We start from the raw sequence: 7,113 nt of genomic DNA on the forward strand, positions 1-7,113 counted from the left end.
CAATTGATAATAGTAACCAAAGACGTAGCCTCTATTTGTAGACAAGGTATATCTCTGGTTGCCAGCATCTGAGTGAAAATTCACAACCAGGGATGGATATTGCAGTTATGCTTTCCTTGTGAATCTTTCTGAAGCATCTGGCTGGCTGGCTGCACTTGGAAGACAGCCAGTTCATCTAACTTGGCATTAGAGATACTGCTGAAATTGGAATTACCTGGACTTGTGTAGTAGATTTTTAAAAACCCAGATGCTGATAATGTTTTCCAATATTGAGGATGGGGTGGAAGAGTGGGGAATCACCAGGCCAGGGTGAAGGTTGCTGCACAGATTTGGGTACACGAGATGATGAATTTATACCATGCCTTTGCTTGGAATGGGATTAGCAAAGCCTATGGGTGTACTGGCACTGAGGATGGAACAAGGGGAGTGTGTCCCTGTTGATTCTCTTGGATCTCAGTAGCTTTTGATACCATCAACCATGGCATCCTTCTGGATAGATTACCTGGGCTGACAGTTGGAGGTACTACACCACCATGGTTCCGCTCCTACTTGAATGGCCAATTCCAGGTGGTGCTGGGGAATTATTGCTCTGTCCCTTGATAGTTATGCCAAGAGGTGTCACAGGGCTCTATTTTATTTCCCACATTGTTCACAATCTACATGAAAACACTGGGAGAAGTTATCAGGAGATATGGAGTGAGGTGTCACCAAAATGCAGAGGACGCCCAGCTCTATCTCTCCTTTTCATCAAATCCAAGTGAGGCACTGGATGTTCTGAATCAGTGCCTGGTGTGGTAATAGTCTGGATGAGGATCAATAAATGGAGACTCAATCCGGATAAGGACAGAAGTACTGCTAGTGGGTGATTCTTCTGTCCAGATGAGTGATATTCGGTCTCTTTTGGAGGGGGTTGCACTCCCCCTAAAGGATCAGGTTTATATTTTGGGGGTGCTTTTAGATCAAGCACTGTTATTGGAGGCACAGGTGGCCTTGCTAGCACAGTTGGCATTTTATCAGCTTAGGCTGATATAACAACTACAATCTTATCTGGACAGAGATAGCCTAGTTATAGTTATCCATGTTCCAGAAAACTATCGTTTGGATTACTTCAATGCCTTATACATGGGGCTACCTTTCATTGGCTGCCAGTCCATTTCCAGGTCAAATTCAGAGTGCTGCTATTAACTTACAAAGCCCTAAATGTCTTGGGGCAAGGTTGTCTGAAAGGTTGTCTCCTTCCGTATATACCTGCCTGGGCCCTAAGATTATCCTCAGAGGCCTTTCTCCAGGTGCCCCCACAGAATAAGGTGAAGTGAGTGACTATTAAGAAGAGGGGCTTTTCTGTGGTAGCATCCTATTGTGGAATGACCTCGCCAGAGCAGCTTGCCTGGGGCCTACTTTGTGGTCTTTTTATGGCACCAAGTGGAAACAAAGCCCTATGAAGAGAGACTGAAAGAACTGGGCATGTTTAGCCTGGAGAAGAGAAGATTGAGGGGAGACATGAGAGCACTCTTCAAATACTTAAAAGGTTGTCACACAGAGGAGGGCCAGGATCTCTTCTCGATCCTCCCGGAGTGTAGGACATGGAATAACGGGCTCAAGTTAAAGGAAGCCAGATTCCAGCTGGACATCAGGAAAAACTTCCTGACTGTTAGAGCAGTACGACAAATGAACCAGTTACCTAGGGAGGTGGTGGCCTCTCCAACACTAGAGGCATTCAAGAGGCAGCTAGACAACCATCTGTCAGGTATGCTTTAAGGTGGATTCCTCCATTGAGCAGGGGGTTGGACTTGATGGCCTTGTAGGCCCCTTCCAACTCTGCTATTCTATTATTCTTTTTAATTTCGCAGGCTTTTTAGCCCTTCAGTTTTTTTAAAAAAGTGTGTTAGTGAGTTTTTAGATCATTGCACTGCTGCTAGCTTTTATCTTTTTTTTAAAAAAAGTTTTATTCTGTTTTAAACGTATGGTTTTATAATGATGTTTTACTATCTTATTGCATTCTATGGTTTTAAGTTTTGTTTTTTAAACTGCCTAGAGCGCTTTGGCAGCCAACCCAAACCCGGGGCAAGTGAGCTGTAGCCCAGGTACAATCCAGCAGACTAGGTGATTTCTGGGTGAGAAGACGAGGAGCTCCCCTTAAATCTATCCAGCGAGGCAATACTTATGTTCCCATTTTTATTTTTTGCAAAAGTTTAATGCCTTTGTTTCGCTTCGCTGCGTATAATGCAAACACAAAAGCATTCGGTCTTCCTTTCTCTCAGCATGGGAAGCGGGTGAGATTTTTCAGTATTACCTGTGTGAGCAAGGGAAGAAAAATAATTTCTGGGAGCTTGAACTATAGTCCCCCTGGCCTTCATTACTGCAGCCATTGCAGGGTGGGGCAGGGGAAAGGTGTACGAACGACAGTAAAAGCACTCAGTATACTGAGAAGTGTTGAAGAAGTGAGCAGCATAGTATGATGATCGACCTTCTGAAAGGCCCTCCCATTTAGAGGCTCCTCCTCCCTCAGCTATTAGCACCAGCAGATATTACAGCAGGCTGTACTGAGGGAAATGAGGGGTGGGTGGTCAGGGGCATTTTACCAACCCTGCTGGGGAAAAAAAATCCCCTCTTTTCCCCCACTCTGTCCTTTTTCCTCATTTATCGTGCCTTTTTAGGTTGCAAGCTTGTGGCCAGGGACTGTCTGGTTTAATCGAACATACCTAAGCTGCGCTTGGAGCCTTCTTGGCTAAGGATCAGCATAAAACTAAACACATGCGTAATGTACTAACCGTGCAAAGTTGCACGACCCCCTCAGCCACCCCCTCGAACCTCACAAAACGTTATTCAGGGTCACATGACTGGGCTGCTCTTAATGTGGAGAAAAAGAAGCCGTGGAGCCACAATTCAAAATGTGCTCCTGATTCGGTCTGGAGACCACACTCCTAAGCTTGGCAGAGTCTTGTCTTTGGTCCAGATTCAGTGCCTTTCCAGAATGTATTTAATCTGCAGAGTCTTCAAAGCAGGCTGGAGAACCCAATCAGAGAAAGTGCTGCCCCTCCTAATTTGGGGGAACCTTGAATGGTCTCACCTGTATTGTGCTGTCCTCTTTTCCAGAGACAGGAAGTCCCTCTTCCATCTTCTGGAGGAAACATTATCTTTGGAAGACCCTTGCCTTTTAAAGCTCCTAGATTCAGGTTTCTTATACGGGAGTCTTCTTATAACAAGCAAGTCTTCTGAGAACGGAAGCAGCGTGTTTGGGGCATTTGATAGGAGCCTTCCCATATTCCACGCTGTCAAATGTTGTGGAATCCAAAACTGCTACAGTTAGTTTGAGAGGATGGTGTCTCTGATGTAGATCTGTGTGACCAGTCTGTTCTGTGTGGAGCAACTGGGAATTAGGATACACGGGACTGGGACTCACAAAATATAGATCTCTGTATGGAAGAATGCCTCATGGATCTGTAAAATGGACTCTCACATACAGCAGCATATCACTATACCTTAGAAGTTAGGAATTATTCCTTGTGAGCAGGGATAAGCAACCAAATCCCTTCCAGATGTATTGGTATACAACTCCATTGGTTACACTAGCTAGGGCGGATAGGAGGTCTAGCCAAAAACATCTGGAGGGAACCAGGTTGCCTACCCTTGCAGCAAGAGAGAAATTTCTGAAGCTGGAGCTAGTCTTTCAGTGTCAGGAATGCATCCTTGAATTGGGGGTTAGATTCATGACCAGAGATGGGGCTAGAAAGGACTTTGGGCCATGCTCATGCAGGGAGGGTGAAGAGTGCTTGCGTTCTAGCCAGCTGGACGGCATAGGGCTTGAATGATTCTCCTTTTCTCCTCAATCCCTATGCCTAGTTGCATGGCCAAGATTTTTTCCCTACATTCCAAGCCTATAGAGAGGATTTGGAGCCTTTTAGTCTCCGAGAATTCTTGTCCCTGAGTGAGAGCATGGGCAGAGATTATACTGGACATTGGATAGCCCATCTGTGAGTGTCCTGGTCTATTCAGGCATAGTGTCTCTGTGTATGGGTAGATATGTGGTCATAGTGCTCCATCTCACCTCCTTGAAGCGATTGCCCTTTCTGCCGAGGACAAGAATTGGGGAAAGGGAGTCAAATTGCTTCTCTGACCTTGGTAATGATGAGGATGCAGCCTTGCCAGTGAGGCTGCTGGATTTAATAGCAACTTCCTGCAATCTACCCCAGCTAGTCTAAATAAAGTAGATATGCAGAAGAAGAAAAAATGCTGCAGCTTGTAAGTCAAGAAACCCCAAAGCAGCCTTGTAAAGGCAGAGGAGGCAGAATCCTTCAGGGTCCCTTTCGCTGGGTAGGGCTTCGATTCTGCCCCTTGATTCCCAGGAGGGCACCTAGAAGGTTAATGGCTTCCTTGGGGAGAAGGGGCATTGAGTGTGAAGCAGGCACAGTTTTAGAGCTGCAGCCAGGAGTAGGACCACCAGCACATGAAGAGCATCTGTGCCCAGAGACAAGATATAAGTTCGCTGAGGGCAGATCATTAGGGAGACTTGAAGGAGAACAAGATCTGGACACAAGGTAAAGAAGCCCATGTGTGATTAATAGAGATTTCTATTTTCCTTCTCAATCCCTTTGTTGTGAGCCGGAGAAATATCATCATAATACTATCTGAGAAAGAAATGACATAAAACTGTGTTTTGGGAATTTTCATTACTTGGGCAGAATCCTCCAAAAAGCAGTTTTGTCTTTGTCACTACATAGGAGGATATCATTGTTTTAAGGCTATGTCAGTTTCTTTGTAACATTATCAGCAATGACACCAATCTGTCCTCCCTGCAAAAATCGGGCCTATTTTGAATGCCTAGCAATCAACAAACTTCACACTAAGAATGGGGCAAAGACTTGTTCTTTTCACCATAGCTTGGAAGCTATGATGAAGAATAAAGGGAGGGATATATGGGTAAAAATAACCAGGAGAACTATTTCACACAACAGTCCCACCAATGGCAGGCAGTACACTAATATAATCAACAATCATCATCATCATGAATCATTTATTACTACTATTTTTACTAGGGACTTCAAGAATGTGAAAGCCACATTTAGCTTAATAGTGAACTCTTACAGGCCAATGATAATTAATACAGAAACTGAAAACGTCATGTAGGAAAACAAATCACTTCGCCTTTATTGAATTTCTCCAGTCTTAAAGATCTGGTAGATGTAGAAAAATATCCTTGAGTGTAATAGACAAAGATAGCAAAGGTAGTTAGCCCTTTACTCTAACCAATTTGACCTAACAGATACAGTTTTGTAACAAACAACTCAATTTATTAATTAAGGATTTGCCAAACTATATCTGGTAAACTGAGTAAACAGAAAAACAGAGACAATTCCTGGAATTGTTAAGAGCGTGCATTTCAGTGTGGATGCAAAAAACAAAACAAAAAACCTACCGGAAAAAAGGAGAAACATAGTAAGAAAAAAAAAATGCAATTATATAGAATGGATACATTTGATGAACAATCCATAACAAAATAGGTGACTTTGAAACTATTCAATAATCTAAATCCATTATTCATATTTTACTTTAAAATGTGAACCAAATCAAACTTGGTAAGCTATCTGTTGATAAGTTAAAAACTTTATGGCACAAATTTTCACAAAAAAAGTTAAGGCAGAGACCAATTTTATATAAAAATAGCTGAGCAGGTTTCTAATGAAGGAAACAGCCTTTTCTGTGTGTGATGGATTTTGTTAATATAAGATTATAAATATCCTTATATATACACAGAAACAAGATCAATACAAATGGATGGAATCCATCTATCCAATAAACCAAGATCATATATCTTGGGTTACAGTGGAGGTACTCAAGTTAAATATCTGTCATAGTTTTCTTGCTACACATACCATTTACATGTCATAAAATCGCAATATAAATACTGAGTTTCACAGAGAAAGTCAGTTTTAAAATCACACTAAATTTACAAAACTTGCCCAAACTGGCCAAACGGACATTATGTTAAAAGATAATTACTTCGACTTTGTTGGCACATTAATAGTATACCAGTTCATATTAAAAACAAACAAAAACACAAAATACTTAAAACCTTCAGAAGCTTTCAACAAAAATTGAAGTCAAGTGTTACTACAGCAGAAGAACGGGGGAGTTTTACAAGGATAGCTTACGCGCTGATATCGCATCGACCGTTTCATGTTGGGGTCACTTGTGCAGCTGCTAACGTACACCTAGTAGCTTAACATTGAACAGTGAAAGATCATTCACAATGAACCGTTATAAAGTGTTGTTCATGTTTGATCCAAACCTGGTTTTGCATATAACCTGCTAGGAAATTATCCAGCAAATCACTGATACTCATGGGCCAGGGTGGGGGTGGGGGCGAGGATATGAAAGTTTCTTTGCGTTTGCATATTCACCAACTCAAAAAGAAAGACATCAGAAGAGCCCTGATGCTGGATCAGACCAAGGGTCCGTCTAGTCCAGCACTCTGTTCACAAAGTGGCCAACCAGCCGTTGACTAGGGACCAACAAAGTAGGACATGGTGCAATAGCACCCTCCCACCCATGTTCCCCAGCAACTGGTCCACACAGGTTTATGCCTCAAATACTGGAGGTAGCACATAGCCATCAGGGCCAGTAGCCATGGATAGCCTTCTCCTCCAGGAATTTTAGTTACTTTCTCCTGCTACCCATGCATTCTACACAACTGCGGATGGTGCACACCTTGGCAACAGAAGAGGGTTACAGCAATGCAAGAAGCTGAAAGGACAAGGAGTTAATACAGCAGAATTGTTTTAACTCATCCTCCTTTCTCTTCATCTTCATTTTCAACATCTGGAAGGTGCCGTGCGATCCTGACTAGTGCTCCTCTAGTTTTACTCCAACGCCTTTGCCTTCCATTTTTGTGGAGTGGGGGAGGAGGAGAGAGGAACAGATTTTCCTACATATTTGCTTAAAATCGGCCCAGGCAGCAGATTCCCAGTGCTATGTCAGTGTTACAGGAAGGTATTTGCCGCTGTACGTTTCACTCCCTTGCACCACCCCATTAGCAGATGCAACAGTCCAAAGTCCCATTTTATTGTGTGAACATAATAGTGAAACAGGATGTTGGATATAAGTGGGACTGAA

This window comes from Elgaria multicarinata, chromosome 15, assembly GCF_023053635.1.
Source record: "Elgaria multicarinata webbii isolate HBS135686 ecotype San Diego chromosome 15, rElgMul1.1.pri, whole genome shotgun sequence".
Taxonomy (NCBI): Eukaryota; Metazoa; Chordata; class Lepidosauria; order Squamata; family Anguidae; genus Elgaria; species Elgaria multicarinata.